At 42.0% G+C, this 17,451-nt stretch overlaps 1 protein-coding gene across 1 annotated transcript in view; it reads right to left on the reverse strand.

Moving 5' to 3' along the window:
• LOC118240770 (homeodomain-interacting protein kinase 2-like) overlaps window positions 1-17,451 on the reverse strand; it is a 190,853-nt gene that overhangs the window by 35,778 nt on the left and 137,624 nt on the right. The gene's annotated exons all lie outside the window — the stretch shown is intronic.

Below are 17,451 nucleotides of genomic sequence, written 5' to 3' on the forward strand. Positions count from 1 at the left end.
CCTCTTTAGTTACCACTGCATCACACACCAGTGGCTCCTCACCGAAAAGGTTCTCGCGTGGCCTTTTGCTTGGAGGTTGGCCCTCATCAGCATGTGCCTCCGACTCTGAGCTGGAGTGAGAGAATGATCCCTCATCTCCAGAGAAGGCCTTCCTCTTTCTCTTCCGCAGCTGCGGTGGTGGAGTCGTCCTCTTTTGCTTGGCCATGTTCTGCATGTGGTTCTGGTGGCAGGCCATATGCCATTGCTGCAGGCTGGACAGGTGAGAGTAGTAGGTCTGCATGTACCACTCCCAGTAGACCTGCTGCCAGTAGAGCTCCTGGTTCGTATAATAAGCTCCAATGTTGCCAGGCAGCCGAGGGGACTCGCTGGTATGGAGACCGGCATTCCGCATACAGTAGGGAATCGGCGTAGAGTGCCAGTGGCTTGCACCTGCTGTGGACACATATGGCATGAAACTGAAGACTGCTTGCTTCCATTACTGTACACCAGGGATGATAATGATCTGTTTATGATTTCCCCAGCTACAAAGAGTACTAAAAATCTAGAGTATCTTACGTATGGATGGATTGGCAGTCAGCACATGTGGAGAAGGCTGATGGCTGTGTACCTCCACCAGGCCTTAAAAACATCAATTTAATTAGCTTTTTCTTTTTTCCCCTCTTTATCATACATAGCAAATTGGTAAGGAGCACACCTGTGGGATGCTGAAAGATCTTTATGGGCGGTGCCTCTACAGCACCACTAACATGGCCGACCACATGCGAGGGTGCCACAGCGATTCCGCAAGGGAAGGGTGCCGGCCCATAGGAGTCCACACACATCACTGTCTCGTGGGGGGCGCGGGAGACGACACAAAACAATTAATTCGAGTAAAATATGGTTGATTTAAACAGTAAACAAATGAAACAATGAAATGTTAAAAATGAATGAAAAGAGCAAATTTACATTATAAGGAAGACAAAATATTAAAGTTGAACTAAAATGACAGAAACAGATGTACATTGTTTCAAATACATTTGGCAATCTATGAAAATAGACAGTTATGGATGAAGAACCCACCCGCAGGCTGGAGGTAGACTGGATTCATCTGCCTTGGAAGCTGCCCATTAGCATGGGCTCGGGCAAAGTGCCTCTGCCTCTCCTGGCCATGGCCTGAATGAAAATCGCAAAACGGGTGCCCAGAGGAAGCATAAATGTGTCCTGTGTTCATAGTTAATATGAAAAATTGACAGCTTCTTAAAAGTAAATTGCAGAGCAAAATCAAGGTTTGACCAGATCTGTGCTTTTCAAGACTCAAACTGAGCTCCAAACATTCGAAACCAAACATTCCGCAGTTGCTTAGTACAAGCTGATCTTGTCTTCCTTGCTCTGGCATGAGGTTGTTGCCCAGCTAAGGTGTGGAAGGTGTTGCCGGGTGTCGGAGGTGACGGTATGGACACTCCTTTCTTTGCTTGGGGTTGGCTCGTGCTTCTGCTGCCTTTGTGACTAGCCAGTCTTCCAGCAGACCATTGATTGCGGGACGGTAGAAGTTGATTGTTGCTCTGGGAGTGGGTTAGAAAAGATGTGAAACATTCCATGTGGGGTAGGCTAGGATTGATCTGCTTCACTGCAAGACAAAGACAGCATAACATAGCCAAATGAGTACAATATGTACCATGAAAATAAACACAAACATCAAATTGTCATGAGAAATAAGGCTAAATTATTATATGTAGTAGTTACACTTACATTACTATTTATTGCATATTACTTACAACTATAGTACACTGGCTAAATCATATTGGCGTAACAGGCTACAATATTATGCTACGCACCATAACTACTTGCTAAACGATATTAGATTCAGTGCCAATAGGCTAAAAGATTATGTTGGGGTAAATATATAGTATGCATTCTCTCAAGCCAACCCAACAATCTCGCAAAAGTGAATGATATACTTACGGCATATCGAGCACGGCGTCGATTCCATGGACAAACGCGACTTCGTCCTCTGAGTCCATGCTTGCAGCCATGGAAGCGTCATCACTCTCACTTTCCTCATCACTAAATCTAAACGAAGTTCTCATCAACTTCAGCCAGTGTAAGTCGTTTCCATTCCATGGTTGTGATAAAGATATCCACTAAAACGTTTTATCAAAAGCAAAAACAAAATCACGAAGTAAACTGCCCAAAAACCGAGCAACTGAAGTGCACTCTGCAATAGCAACAGGTAAACAGCACGCGCGCAACAGGGCTCGTTAATGTGTTCCGCGTGGCCCGCCCCGTCTCTGTAGTGACCATTCATGGCAAATGAGCTGTCGAGATTTTCGTCTGCCTGAATGCTATTTGTTGAAAATGGTGTCAAATATTTTGGATTCGATGGCCCATTACTGTAAGCTTTTTTTTCTTCCTTTCCCCATTTTCTACAAGGGTCTTCTGGTACTTACATTTATATTTATGCCATTTACTTGCAAATAAGAATTAGTTCTTAATGTACAAATTATGCAAGGAGTACATTCAAAAATTGCATAGTACAGGACATGTGGTTCGGTTTTTTCTGAAGATAAAAAGCAGAAAGAGTAAAACCCGATGTAAAACTAGGGGACAATATATGTGTAGACTTTGCAAACAAGGTCATTGGGTTGCGTGTATATTTTAAATAAGGTAATAAACAAAGTATATTTAATGAACTATGACTCGTTCCTAAATAAATAAGCTCTGAAAAACAATTACATTAAAAATAAACTTTAATACAACTTCCAACACCAAAAAAAATAATTTACAAAACAGAGATTTACAATTTACAAAACAGGGAAAAATATATACAAAATTACAGTCCAGGGTCCACAGCACTTCAGACCGAGAAGCCCATCTCTGCAGCCAGATCCAGAATGCCAGGAATCCCCTCCAGCAGGCCTAGGATTTGGTCGGAGAAGAACGCTTCTCCCTCTTTAGTTACCACTGCATCACACACCAGTGGCTCCTCACCGAAAAGGTTCTCGCGTGGCCTTTTGCTTGGAGGTTGGCCCTCATCAGCATGTGCCTCCGACTCTGAGCTGGAGTGAGAGAATGATCCCTCATCTCCAGAGAAGGCCTTCCTCTTTCTCTTCCGCAGCTGCGGTGGTGGAGTCGTCCTCTTTTGCTTGGCCATGTTCTGCATGTGGTTCTGGTGGCAGGCCATATGCCATTGCTGCAGGCTGGACAGGTGAGAGTAGTAGGTCTGCATGTACCACTCCCAGTAGACCTGCTGCCAGTAGAGCTCCTGGTTCGTATAATAAGCTCCAATGTTGCCAGGCAGCCGAGGGGACTCGCTGGTATGGAGACCGGCATTCCGCATACAGTAGGGAATCGGCGTAGAGTGCCAGTGGCTTGCACCTGCTGTGGACACATATGGCATGAAACTGAAGACTGCTTGCTTCCATTACTGTACACCAGGGATGATAATGATCTGTTTATGATTTCCCCAGCTACAAAGAGTACTAAAAATCTAGAGTATCTTACGTATGGATGGATTGGCAGTCAGCACATGTGGAGAAGGCTGATGGCTGTGTACCTCCACCAGGCCTTAAAAACATCAATTTAATTAGCTTTTTCTTTTTTCCCCTCTTTATCATACATAGCAAATTGGTAAGGAGCACACCTGTGGGATGCTGAAAGATCTTTATGGGCGGTGCCTCTACAGCACCACTAACATGGCCGACCACATGCGAGGGTGCCACAGCGATTCCGCAAGGGAAGGGTGCCGGCCCATAGGAGTCCACACACATCACTGTCTCGTGGGGGGCGCGGGAGACGACACAAAACAATTAATTCGAGTAAAATATGGTTGATTTAAACAGTAAACAAATGAAACAATGAAATGTTAAAAATGAATGAAAAGAGCAAATTTACATTATAAGGAAGACAAAATATTAAAGTTGAACTAAAATGACAGAAACAGATGTACATTGTTTCAAATACATTTGGCAATCTATGAAAATAGACAGTTATGGATGAAGAACCCACCCGCAGGCTGGAGGTAGACTGGATTCATCTGCCTTGGAAGCTGCCCATTAGCATGGGCTCGGGCAAAGTGCCTCTGCCTCTCCTGGCCATGGCCTGAATGAAAACCGCAAAACGGGTGCCCAGAGGAAGCATAAATGTGTCCTGTGTTCATAGTTAATATGAAAAATTGACAGCTTCTTAAAAGTAAATTGCAGAGCAAAATCAAGGTTTGACCAGATCTGTGCTTTTCAAGACTCAAACTGAGCTCCAAACATTCGAAACCAAACATTCCGCAGTTGCTTAGTACAAGCTGATCTTGTCTTCCTTGCTCTGGCATGAGGTTGTTGCCCAGCTAAGGTGTGGAAGGTGTTGCCGGGTGTCGGAGGTGACGGTATGGACACTCCTTTCTTTGCTTGGGGTTGGCTCGTGCTTCTGCTGCCTTTGTGACTAGCCAGTCTTCCAGCAGACCATTGATTGCGGGACGGTAGAAGTTGATTGTTGCTCTGGGAGTGGGTTAGAAAAGATGTGAAACATTCCATGTGGGGTAGGCTAGGATTGATCTGCTTCACTGCAAGACAAAGACAGCATAACATAGCCAAATGAGTACAATATGTACCATGAAAATAAACACAAACATCAAATTGTCATGAGAAATAAGGCTAAATTATTATATGTAGTAGTTACACTTACATTACTATTTATTGCATATTACTTACAACTATAGTACACTGGCTAAATCATATTGGCGTAACAGGCTACAATATTATGCTACGCACCATAACTACTTGCTAAACGATATTAGATTCAGTGCCAATAGGCTAAAAGATTATGTTGGGGTAAATATATAGTATGCATTCTCTCAAGCCAACCCAACAATCTCGCAAAAGTGAATGATATACTTACGGCATATCGAGCACGGCGTCGATTCCATGGACAAACGCGACTTCGCCCTCTGAGTCCATGCTTGCAGCCATGGAAGCGTCATCACTCTCACTTTCCTCATCACTAAATCTAAACGAAGTTCTCATCAACTTCAGCCAGTGTAAGTCGTTTCCATTCCATGGTTGTGATAAAGATATCCACTAAAACGTTTTATCAAAAGCAAAAACAAAATCACGAAGTAAACTGCCCAAAAACCGAGCAACTGAAGTGCACTCTGCAATAGCAACAGGTAAACAGCACGCGCGCAACAGGGCTCGTTAATGTGTTCCGCGTGGCCCGCCCCGTCTCTGTAGTGACCATTCATGGCAAATGAGCTGTCGAGATTTTCGTCTGCCTGAATGCTATTTGTTGAAAATGGTGTCAAACATTTTGGATTCGATGGCCCATTACTGTAAGCTTTTTTTTCTTCCTTTCCCCATTTTCTACAAGGGTCTTCTGGTACTTACATTTATATTTATGCCATTTACTTGCAAATAAGAATTAGTTCTTAATGTACAAATTATGCAAGGAGTACATTCAAAAATTGCATAGTACAGGACATGTGGTTCGGTTTTTTCTGAAGATAAAAAGCAGAAAGAGTAAAACCCGATGTAAAACTAGGGGACAATATATGTGTAGACTTTGCAAACAAGGTCATTGGGTTGCGTGTATATTTTAAATAAGGTAATAAACAAAGTATATTTAATGAACTATGACTCGTTCCTAAATAAATAAGCTCTGAAAAACAATTACATTAAAAATAAACTTTAATACAACTTCCAACACCAAAAAAAATAATTTACAAAACAGAGATTTACAATTTACAAAACAGGGAAAAATATATACAAAATTACAGTCCAGGGTCCACAGCACTTCAGACCGAGAAGCCCATCTCTGCAGCCAGATCCAGAATGCCAGGAATCCCCTCCAGCAGGCCTAGGATTTGGTCGGAGAAGAACGCTTCTCCCTCTTTAGTTACCACTGCATCACACACCAGTGGCTCCTCACCGAAAAGGTTCTCGCGTGGCCTTTTGCTTGGAGGTTGGCCCTCATCAGCATGTGCCTCCGACTCTGAGCTGGAGTGAGAGAATGATCCCTCATCTCCAGAGAAGGCCTTCCTCTTTCTCTTCCGCAGCTGCGGTGGTGGAGTCGTCCTCTTTTGCTTGGCCATGTTCTGCATGTGGTTCTGGTGGCAGGCCATATGCCATTGCTGCAGGCTGGACAGGTGAGAGTAGTAGGTCTGCATGTACCACTCCCAGTAGACCTGCTGCCAGTAGAGCTCCTGGTTCGTATAATAAGCTCCAATGTTGCCAGGCAGCCGAGGGGACTCGCTGGTATGGAGACCGGCATTCCGCATACAGTAGGGAATCGGCGTAGAGTGCCAGTGGCTTGCACCTGCTGTGGACACATATGGCATGAAACTGAAGACTGCTTGCTTCCATTACTGTACACCAGGGATGATAATGATCTGTTTATGATTTCCCCAGCTACAAAGAGTACTAAAAATCTAGAGTATCTTACGTATGGATGGATTGGCAGTCAGCACATGTGGAGAAGGCTGATGGCTGTGTACCTCCACCAGGCCTTAAAAACATCAATTTAATTAGCTTTTTCTTTTTTCCCCTCTTTATCATACATAGCAAATTGGTAAGGAGCACACCTGTGGGATGCTGAAAGATCTTTATGGGCGGTGCCTCTACAGCACCACTAACATGGCCGACCACATGCGAGGGTGCCACAGCGATTCCGCAAGGGAAGGGTGCCGGCCCATAGGAGTCCACACACATCACTGTCTCGTGGGGGGCGCGGGAGACGACACAAAACAATTAATTCGAGTAAAATATGGTTGATTTAAACAGTAAACAAATGAAACAATGAAATGTTAAAAATGAATGAAAAGAGCAAATTTACATTATAAGGAAGACAAAATATTAAAGTTGAACTAAAATGACAGAAACAGATGTACATTGTTTCAAATACATTTGGCAATCTATGAAAATAGACAGTTATGGATGAAGAACCCACCCGCAGGCTGGAGGTAGACTGGATTCATCTGCCTTGGAAGCTGCCCATTAGCATGGGCTCGGGCAAAGTGCCTCTGCCTCTCCTGGCCATGGCCTGAATGAAAACCGCAAAACGGGTGCCCAGAGGAAGCATAAATGTGTCCTGTGTTCATAGTTAATATGAAAAATTGACAGCTTCTTAAAAGTAAATTGCAGAGCAAAATCAAGGTTTGACCAGATCTGTGCTTTTCAAGACTCAAACTGAGCTCCAAACATTCGAAACCAAACATTCCGCAGTTGCTTAGTACAAGCTGATCTTGTCTTCCTTGCTCTGGCATGAGGTTGTTGCCCAGCTAAGGTGTGGAAGGTGTTGCCGGGTGTCGGAGGTGACGGTATGGACACTCCTTTCTTTGCTTGGGGTTGGCTCGTGCTTCTGCTGCCTTTGTGACTAGCCAGTCTTCCAGCAGACCATTGATTGCGGGACGGTAGAAGTTGATTGTTGCTCTGGGAGTGGGTTAGAAAAGATGTGAAACATTCCATGTGGGGTAGGCTAGGATTGATCTGCTTCACTGCAAGACAAAGACAGCATAACATAGCCAAATGAGTACAATATGTACCATGAAAATAAACACAAACATCAAATTGTCATGAGAAATAAGGCTAAATTATTATATGTAGTAGTTACACTTACATTACTATTTATTGCATATTACTTACAACTATAGTACACTGGCTAAATCATATTGGCGTAACAGGCTACAATATTATGCTACGCACCATAACTACTTGCTAAACGATATTAGATTCAGTGCCAATAGGCTAAAAGATTATGTTGGGGTAAATATATAGTATGCATTCTCTCAAGCCAACCCAACAATCTCGCAAAAGTGAATGATATACTTACGGCATATCGAGCACGGCGTCGATTCCATGGACAAACGCGACTTCGCCCTCTGAGTCCATGCTTGCAGCCATGGAAGCGTCATCACTCTCACTTTCCTCATCACTAAATCTAAACGAAGTTCTCATCAACTTCAGCCAGTGTAAGTCGTTTCCATTCCATGGTTGTGATAAAGATATCCACTAAAACGTTTTATCAAAAGCAAAAACAAAATCACGAAGTAAACTGCCCAAAAACCGAGCAACTGAAGTGCACTCTGCAATAGCAACAGGTAAACAGCACGCGCGCAACAGGGCTCGTTAATGTGTTCCGCGTGGCCCGCCCCGTCTCTGTAGTGACCATTCATGGCAAATGAGCTGTCGAGATTTTCGTCTGCCTGAATGCTATTTGTTGAAAATGGTGTCAAACATTTTGGATTCGATGGCCCATTACTGTAAGCTTTTTTTTCTTCCTTTCCCCATTTTCTACAAGGGTCTTCTGGTACTTACATTTATATTTATGCCATTTACTTGCAAATAAGAATTAGTTCTTAATGTACAAATTATGCAAGGAGTACATTCAAAAATTGCATAGTACAGGACATGTGGTTCGGTTTTTTCTGAAGATAAAAAGCAGAAAGAGTAAAACCCGATGTAAAACTAGGGGACAATATATGTGTAGACTTTGCAAACAAGGTCATTGGGTTGCGTGTATATTTTAAATAAGGTAATAAACAAAGTATATTTAATGAACTATGACTCGTTCCTAAATAAATAAGCTCTGAAAAACAATTACATTAAAAATAAACTTTAATACAACTTCCAACACCAAAAAAAATAATTTACAAAACAGAGATTTACAATTTACAAAACAGGGAAAAATATATACAAAATTACAGTCCAGGGTCCACAGCACTTCAGACCGAGAAGCCCATCTCTGCAGCCAGATCCAGAATGCCAGGAATCCCCTCCAGCAGGCCTAGGATTTGGTCGGAGAAGAACGCTTCTCCCTCTTTAGTTACCACTGCATCACACACCAGTGGCTCCTCACCGAAAAGGTTCTCGCGTGGCCTTTTGCTTGGAGGTTGGCCCTCATCAGCATGTGCCTCCGACTCTGAGCTGGAGTTAGAGAATGATCCGTCATCTCCAGAGAAGGCCTTCGTCTTTCTCTTCCGCAGCTGTGGTGGTGGAGTCGGCGGCTTTTGCTTGGCTATGTTCTGCAGGTGGTTCTGGTGGCAGGCCATATGCCATTGCTCCAGGCTGGACAGGTGAGAATAGTACGTCTGCCTGTACCACTCCCAGTAGACCTGCTGCCAGTAGAGCTCCTGGTTGGTATAATATGCTCCAATGTTTCCAGGCAGCCGAGGGGACTTGCTGGTATGGAGACCGGCATTCTGCATACAGAAGGGCATCGGCGTAGAGTGCCAGTGGCTTGCACCTGCTGTGGACACATATGGCATGAAACTGAAGACTGCTTGCTTCCATTACTGTACACCAGGGATGATAATGATCTGTTTATGATTTCCCCAGCTACAAAGAGTACTAAAAATCTAGAGTATCTTACGTATGGATGGATTGGCAGTCAGCACATGTGGAGAAGGCTGATGGCTGTGTACCTCCACCAGGCCTTAAAAACATCAATTTAATTAGCTTTTTCTTTTTTCCCCTCTTTATCATACATAGCAAATTGGTAAGGAGCACACCTGTGGGATGCTGAAAGATCTTTATGGGCGGTGCCTCTACAGCACCACTAACATGGCCGACCACATGCGAGGGTGCCACAGCGATTCCGCAAGGGAAGGGTGCCGGCCCATAGGAGTCCACACACATCACTGTCTCGTGGGGGGCGTGGGAGACGACACAAAACAATTAATTCAAGTCAAATATGGTTGATTTAAACAGTAAACAAATGAAACAATGAAATGTTAAAAATGAATGAAAAGAGCAAATTTACATTATAAGGAAGACAAAATATTAAAGTTGAACTAAAATGACAGAAACGGATGTACATTGTTTCAAATACATTCTGCAATCTATGAAAATAGACAGTTATGGATGAAGAACCCACCCGCAGGCTGGAGGTAGACTGGATTCATCTGCCTTGGAAGCTGCCCATTAGCATGGGCTCGGGCAAAGTGCCTCTGCCTCTCCTTTGCCATCAGAGCTACAGAGTTTTAAGAGGAGAAGAAGAGCATTCATAATATGCAAACTTTATATACTACATGCTTTAACACTACACTGCCAAAGGAGTTAGCTGACAGATGTTTCATCATTCCCCATTCGATAGTTCACTGAAAGAGTTCACTGTTAGAAAGCTCTTAACATGTCATGTCAGTTACGATGCCCTGGATTGGGGAGGATGAACAAACCAAACCATGTGGGCCTTTGTGTCGCTTGAGAAGACTGGCACACAGATACCATATCAAAGCTTGAGACTTATTTTTTGTGTCCTGAATCCTTCCTGAAGTAGCTAAGAAGCTTTGCTTCTATCCTGAATCGCTCAGTTAGTAGAGCATCAGACTTTTAATCTGAGGTCCCTGTTCAAGTGAAAATATTGTTACTTTGCCACTAACATGTGCTTGAGAAGTTTCTTGAAATACCTCTAGATCAACCTAAGTCAAGGGACAGGACCCTGTTGCCTTGAGCCTTGCCAATTAAACTGACATGTCACATCTGTTTCCCCCAGCTGTGATTCTGTGCATTGGCTGTTATCCCAGGTTAGGCTAGCTGGTTCTCCTGGCAAGGATGAAAACTCAAAATCCTTCCTACTTTAAAAAATCAACACTTCTGAGCCTATTCTTTTTGAGTTCATTACTGAGATCATTCTCAGAGCAAGTTCATTACACCTTGTGCACTTATTGTAGTGCGGTGAGCAGTTTCTCTATTAGAGTAGACTTGTTCAAGTCACAGAATCCATTTACACTTGAATGAAAGTTGAACATTAACACTTGTGCACGTGTGCCGGCTATTAGCTAATGCATAAGGGAAGTCATTTCGGAACAAACCTGTGAGACAATTGTCTTTCAGGCAAAGTGTCTGTATTCAGGCAAGGACATGTGCATGTTCAAGTCCTTGCCCTGTACTTCATTCTCTGCAGTTTACTGAGAAAGACCTGACAGCAGTTGAATACCTTTGGTTGTTGTCTGCTACCTCGTCTCTGTCTCTCTCTGTGTTCGTATGATAGGCACCACTGCATGCCATGCACCAGGCCGCCTTTCTTGTGGGGCTGTCTCTCACGACAGCTATGGAGTGCATAATTGAAGACAAGGTAAAAGGATTCCCTTAGGATTTGCATACATTTGGTTTTTGTCTGGTACATCGCCTCTGTCTCTCTTTGTGTTAAATGGAGCCTGCTCAGATGATGGTGTTGACAGCTTCTAGGTTTTTCACTAGATCCAAAGCAGTGTCAAACCTGTTTTTACATTTAAATGTTTTAACCTGGTTTTGTTCACAAAATAAGAACAATACACATTATAAATGTTAGGTAGCTACATATTTATACTTCTTGTACAAACTAAGAAAATAATAGAACACTAATTTAGTTGTTTGACATATTGACACCTGAGCAAGACATGAGTGAGGGATAAAAAGGCAGGATATTAGTCACACAAAGTACTGCCAAAAAGGTTTAAAAACACAGATGTGGGGAAGCCCATGAAGCCCACTATATAGCTTTGCTGTTACTGTAAAAAGGCCAGTTGAAATATAACCACAGACAGTTATGGACTGTAATTAATATGAAACTACATGATGATATTGGAGCTATATAACTTACTTCTTTAATATAGTATTCTCTAAAATAATGTAAATACATTGAATATATGAATAAAAGTGTAGTAAAATCATCCAGTGTTGTACTATATTATTTTCAAAGCAGGACCTTAGGTACTTATAGCCAAGGACCTGTGTCAAATCAATTTGCCCTATTACGATTGAACGTTTACTATTACTATTACAATTGTAACGTGAATAATGTGATACAAATAGAGCTAATGAAGTACAATCTCATATAACTCACAAGTAGCTGCTACTTTGTTAAAAGTTATAAATGTCAATTAATTATTCATATTGTTGTTTGTGGGGAATTCAGTAGGTTGACTAATTCAAGCAACTCTCAAAGTATCTGCATAACCTGAACCATACATTATGAACACATCCATTAAAATAAAGTTGAATTCATGGAATATTAGGCAAGGAATGAAAGGAAGAATTAAGTAGGTCCAGCAACTAAGGGAATCCTCTCACCTTGTCGTCAACTGCACACTTCTTAGGGGTCACAAGAGATGCTCTCACTGGAAAGCAATCCTGGTGCGTAGCATGTGGCGGTCCCTGCCATGCGAACACAGAGAGAGACAGAGACGAGGTACCAGAAAAAAAAAACCCAAATGTATTCAGCTGCCAACAGAATCCTCTCACTTGTCTACAATCGTGTACTCTGCAGCTGTCACGAGAGATGTCCTCACTGGAAAGGTGTCCTGTTGCGTAGGCTCTGCCGTATCCTGCCGTACAAACACAAAGAGAGACGGGGGGGGACAAGGTACCAGAAAATAACCAAATGTATTCAGCTGCTAAGGGAATCCTCTCACCTAGTCTTATGCACTCTGTAGGTATCACAAAAGACATCCTCAATGGAAAGGCATCCTGGTGCACAGCATACAGTAGCCACTTCTCATTGACAAGATGTCACGGCCCCTGGACCCGCCCCACGACTGTCCGCTTGCTTGTGTTCTTAACCCAGCCAACCAGGCTGAGAACAAGTCGTTTCCGCTCGGTGAACTGGGAGAAAGGGACAGTGTGTGGAAGCCCAACCCCAGTCATGTAGGTTTGCTTCTAACAGTACCATTAACATCACCCACTCTGGTGCACTAGTTTGAGTGTATTAGAACTAGTAGCACTGCTGAAGCATTACATGTATCTATAGCAAATATCCATAGCAAATATTCTGACCATGATGAAGTGATAGGTTGGTTAAGGCAAACTGAGTATGCAATACATGTTGCTTAGGTCACTTGCTCTAATTGTACACAACTGTAAATCTACACAACTGTACATTAGTTAAAGTCTACACAGTGTCAGTGATGTGAAGTACAACTGAGAGTTCCCCTGTTGTATTCTTCCAACAGACATTTTCACAGTCAAGTTCTGCGTAAGTGGGGGAAAAATAATATGAGCTTCACATCAAAGAACATTTTAAACAAATGGACTGATGACTGTATGGCTTACCCAGTATAGCGAGAGTTCTATATACACTCCAATTAAGACTGACATTCTAGACTTGATCTCGTATTTACCGTTTCATCTATATTCTAATGTTAAAGAGCATAAAGCTAAAACAACAATACAATGTCATTGTCTAGTCCGTTATGAACTGCCAGTTATATGCATGCTAGACATGTTTATATGCAAATATTCAACGGCATGTTTAAGAACTGCACATCCTGATGAACAAAATGCAGAGCAAAAACACACAATTCAAAATACTCACCATTACTCACACAATACTCACCATTCAAGAACAGACACCTGTGCCAAAGTAGGGAAACACATAAGAATATTGATTGTGTAAAATTTAAAGAGGAAGTCGCACCGATAAAAGGCGCGTTAGTTATTGTGAGTTCCACAGCGGTGTGGTAGTCTATAAGCCTATAAAGGGAAGGAAACAGTGAAGTGCACAGAGTAAAGAGGTATCTTAGCACTTAACACATACTACTAGGGCTGTGTGAAATAGCCAGTAATGATTTAATTTGCATTAAAAATCAACAGAATAAAAAATGAAAATTATCTTTAGATGCAGCTCTAATTTGTTCTAATAGAAGGGATAGTATGCATAATTAGAAAAATATTTGAATCTTTTTTTTTTACTGTAAAAGAAGGCTTGCATTTGAAAAGTTAATGTGGTGGCCTTTTATTATCTAGCTATAATATATATATATATATATATATATATATATATATATATATATAAAGTTCCTCCGATAAGTTTATATATATATAAAAGTCCTCCGATGGTCGGGGGCGGGGGGGTAAAGCAAAAAAAAAAATTAATAAATTTTCAATATTTCGCACGTACTTTAAATAAAATATTTAGTTATGATTTACATATTAGATTTTTTAGGCCTTCTAAATGTTTACTTTTGATACATTCAATAACTAACGTTAATGCGATTTATGTTGCCTAGCATTAGGCTAATGAAAATGAAGGTTGCTGCGTTTATCAAACTATTAGTATTTATTTAATGATCCAGTGTGACCAGCATATGGACGATTTTCGAAAAATGCTTTAACTAGCTAATATATTGAAATGTTAGGCGTTGTTAAAGCCTAGTATAGTTAATAGACTAAAACAGACCCAAGCCTCGCATTCACGCTATTAACGCGTTCGGTTAATTGTTTTTTAAAAGAACGTCCACTGTTACATAAAAAGCAAGTTGTGGTTGATCTCCATTATGAAGCTAAATTCTTCCATTAAACATTTTGGCACTGTTGAATGCTGGTTCATTTTGAAAAACTGTTTTATAATTCGTGTAGTTAGATCATTTGGCTCACGAAGATGAATCCATGTGCTCCAAGTTATCCGATGGCCTCGTTGTACGTCGGAGACCTTCAGATATTACCGAGGAAATGCTATACGAGAAATTCAGTCCTGCTGGCGCAATAGTCTCCGTACGGATTTGCAGGGACGCGATGACCCTCCGCTCACTTGGATACGCATACGTGAACTTTCAGCAGCAGGCAGATGCTGAGCGTGCTTTGGACACTATGAACTTTAACATCATCAAAGGCAGACCTGTGCGAATTATGTGGTCCCAGAGAGACCCCTCTCTGAGGAAGAGTGGAGTTGGCAACATCTTCATCAAGAACCTTGACAAGTCTATTGACAGCGAAGCTCTTTACGACACATTCTCTGCCTTTGGGAACATCCTTTCCAGCAAGGTGGTGTGTGACGAGAATGGCTCTAAGGGCTACGGCTTTGTGCACTTTGAGACCCGTGAGGCTGCGGAGAGAGCAATTGAGAGACTTAATGGCATGTTGCTCAATGACCGCAAAGTGTTCATTGGCCACTTCAAGTCTCGCAAGGACCGAGAGGCTGAGATGGGGGCCAGGGCCAAAAAGTTCACCAATGTGTACGTCAAGAACTTTGGAGAGGACATGGACGACGACAAGCTGAAGGAGATCTTCAGCAAGTTTGGCCAAACGCTGAGCACTCGCGTCATGACCGACGAGAGCGGCAAGTCCAAGGGCTTTGGCTTTGTGAGCTTCGAGAGGCACGAGGATGCCAAAAGGGCTGTGGATGAGATGAACGGGAAGAAGTTGAATGGGAAGCAGCTGTATGTGGCTCGTGCCCAGAAGAAAGGCGAGAGGCAGACAGAGCTCAAACGCAAGTTTGAGCAGATGAAGCAGGACGGCACGACTCGCTACCAGGGAGTGAACCTGTACGTTAAAAACCTAGACGACAGTCTGGGCGACGAGCGTCTGCGTAAAGAGTTCTCTCTATTCGGGACAATCACGAGTGCCAAGGTGATGACGGAGGGCGGCCGCTCCAAAGGGTTCGGCTTTGTGTGTTTCTCCTCGCCGGAGGAGGCCACCGAGGCAATGAAGGAGATGAACAGCTGAGCATTAGGCATGTGTATTGGATTGTATTAATAATACAATTGAGGATTCATTGCTGTTCAGGGACCCAGCAGTGGTAACTTGGCAGTGGTAGGGCTTGAACTAGCAACATTCTGATTACTAGTCAAGTAACCTCTGAATAGTATTATTATGATTAATATTATTAATATATCTTACACTGAGGTCTGCTGAAGCTTACCCAGGATCCTTTGCAGCAGCCTGCCATATGCACAAATCATTACGAAAGGACACAGAATCTCTAAACTCCCTTGTTTTATGTTATTAGTTTGTCTAATTCAATGTTAAAGCACTTTCCCCTGTAAACACTCTTTTTATGACCTCATTTCACCGTTTCATGACTTTATGCCACGAACCAACCAACTATTCTTTTATACAACTCTTTTCAAACACTTCAACCATTGTGGGTAACTACACTATTATACACCTGTAATTCTTGTTATGCTATTTATTTTATTGGTACTGTCGATACATCGATGTTAGGAGAAATACCTCATGAATACTTTAAATGAATCCTTAAAATGACACCTATTCCATTTACTAATGCTAAGCTTGCTACAGTCTGAACTTCTAGCAAGTCAAGAGAAGTCTCATGCAGTTTCTGTATTTTCTATAATTGCTTAATATATGGATGGTTTTAAACTCAATAACATACGCACTTGCAAAATATGTGAATATAAAGGAACAAAAATAAATGAACATAACCACATACCTAAACATCATCTGGTACCATCACCCCATCACCCCTCAATGCAGTATGAGGATGGTCAGATTGTTGTATTTACTAATAGTTACCACTAGTATTAAAATAACAGTAAGCCCAAACTGTTCGACTATGTCCTCTTAAACAAACCTGTGATTTTTTAAATATTTGGACCACATCCTCCTGCAGAATAAAACAATCAGGAAATACAGTTGAGTTGGCCCATACCGCCCTCACATCAGTGTGATTTCCATCAATGACGTGTTATGGCTCTGGGTAAGGAACAATGTTATATTGTTCAATAAACTTTTCACAGGATGCATATTTTTCATTGTTTTAGCAAAGTTTTCGCTATCTCTATACAGCAAACACCAGAATCGACAAGGTTTACATTAATTATAGTCAGTAGAATTAAAGGGAAGAGGCCATATAAAAGGCTGGGATCTACGTTTAGCAGACTCGGCACTGTGTTACTAGATATTGCCCACATTCCAGTAATTTTATTAAGTCCTCTTTAAACAGAAAATAAAGATGCAGACTCAAGAATTAATTGAAGAGAGTAGTAGGTCCATTATTTATTTTGAGCTCAGCGTTACATACAAACGAGGCATAGTCCAGAATATGTCTAATAATCACACAAGGAACACACATTTTTATCCAGTTTTCACAACTGATTATGTGATTGCCACACCTTCTCTACATACTGGTGTTTGAAATCTCCTCCACTGTGTTCAACCATACATTATTCAATATATGCAAATTGAGATCTATCATTGTACAAATTGAAGCTTGACCCCAGTATATCCTATTGGAAGATTTTCCTGTTTTTTTTTTTTTGTTGTTGTTTTTTTTGTTTTTAACAAAGATGATCTCAACTCATACCATCAAACACCTGCAAGATGATGTTGCAGGTCAGTATCACCCTGCTCTTATGGTAAGATAATGAACCTTGCTTAGCCACAGAACTCTCGAAGAGGCTTTCACGTCTTTTAAAAGCCGGGATCTTTCCCAATACTTAGGAAGCTATTTCTCACGGGAACAGTCCAGAGTCATCTGCCGTAGACTTCCACAGAGGCCTTGAAACCACCTGCATCAGAGCCTCTGCTCTGCACTTACAGACCCAAAAAGGCCTTAAGATACCCCAGAAACATTATTCCTCTTTATGCTTTCAAACACAGTCTTGCACCACTCTGCACCTGTTGCAGAGAGCTTCAAAGCCTATTATAATTAGATCACAGATCGCCTCATGAAAATACCTTTACCCCAAAACATTTTATTACCTCAGGTGGAACAGTGTGTATAGGCCTAGACCTCTTTAGATGTAACTTAGAACCGCCGGTGACCACTGTATGC

This window comes from Electrophorus electricus, unplaced genomic scaffold (genome assembly GCF_041902795.1).
Source record: "Electrophorus electricus isolate QZ-2024a unplaced genomic scaffold, ASM4190279v1 Scaffold32, whole genome shotgun sequence".
Taxonomy (NCBI): domain Eukaryota; kingdom Metazoa; phylum Chordata; class Actinopteri; order Gymnotiformes; family Gymnotidae; genus Electrophorus; species Electrophorus electricus.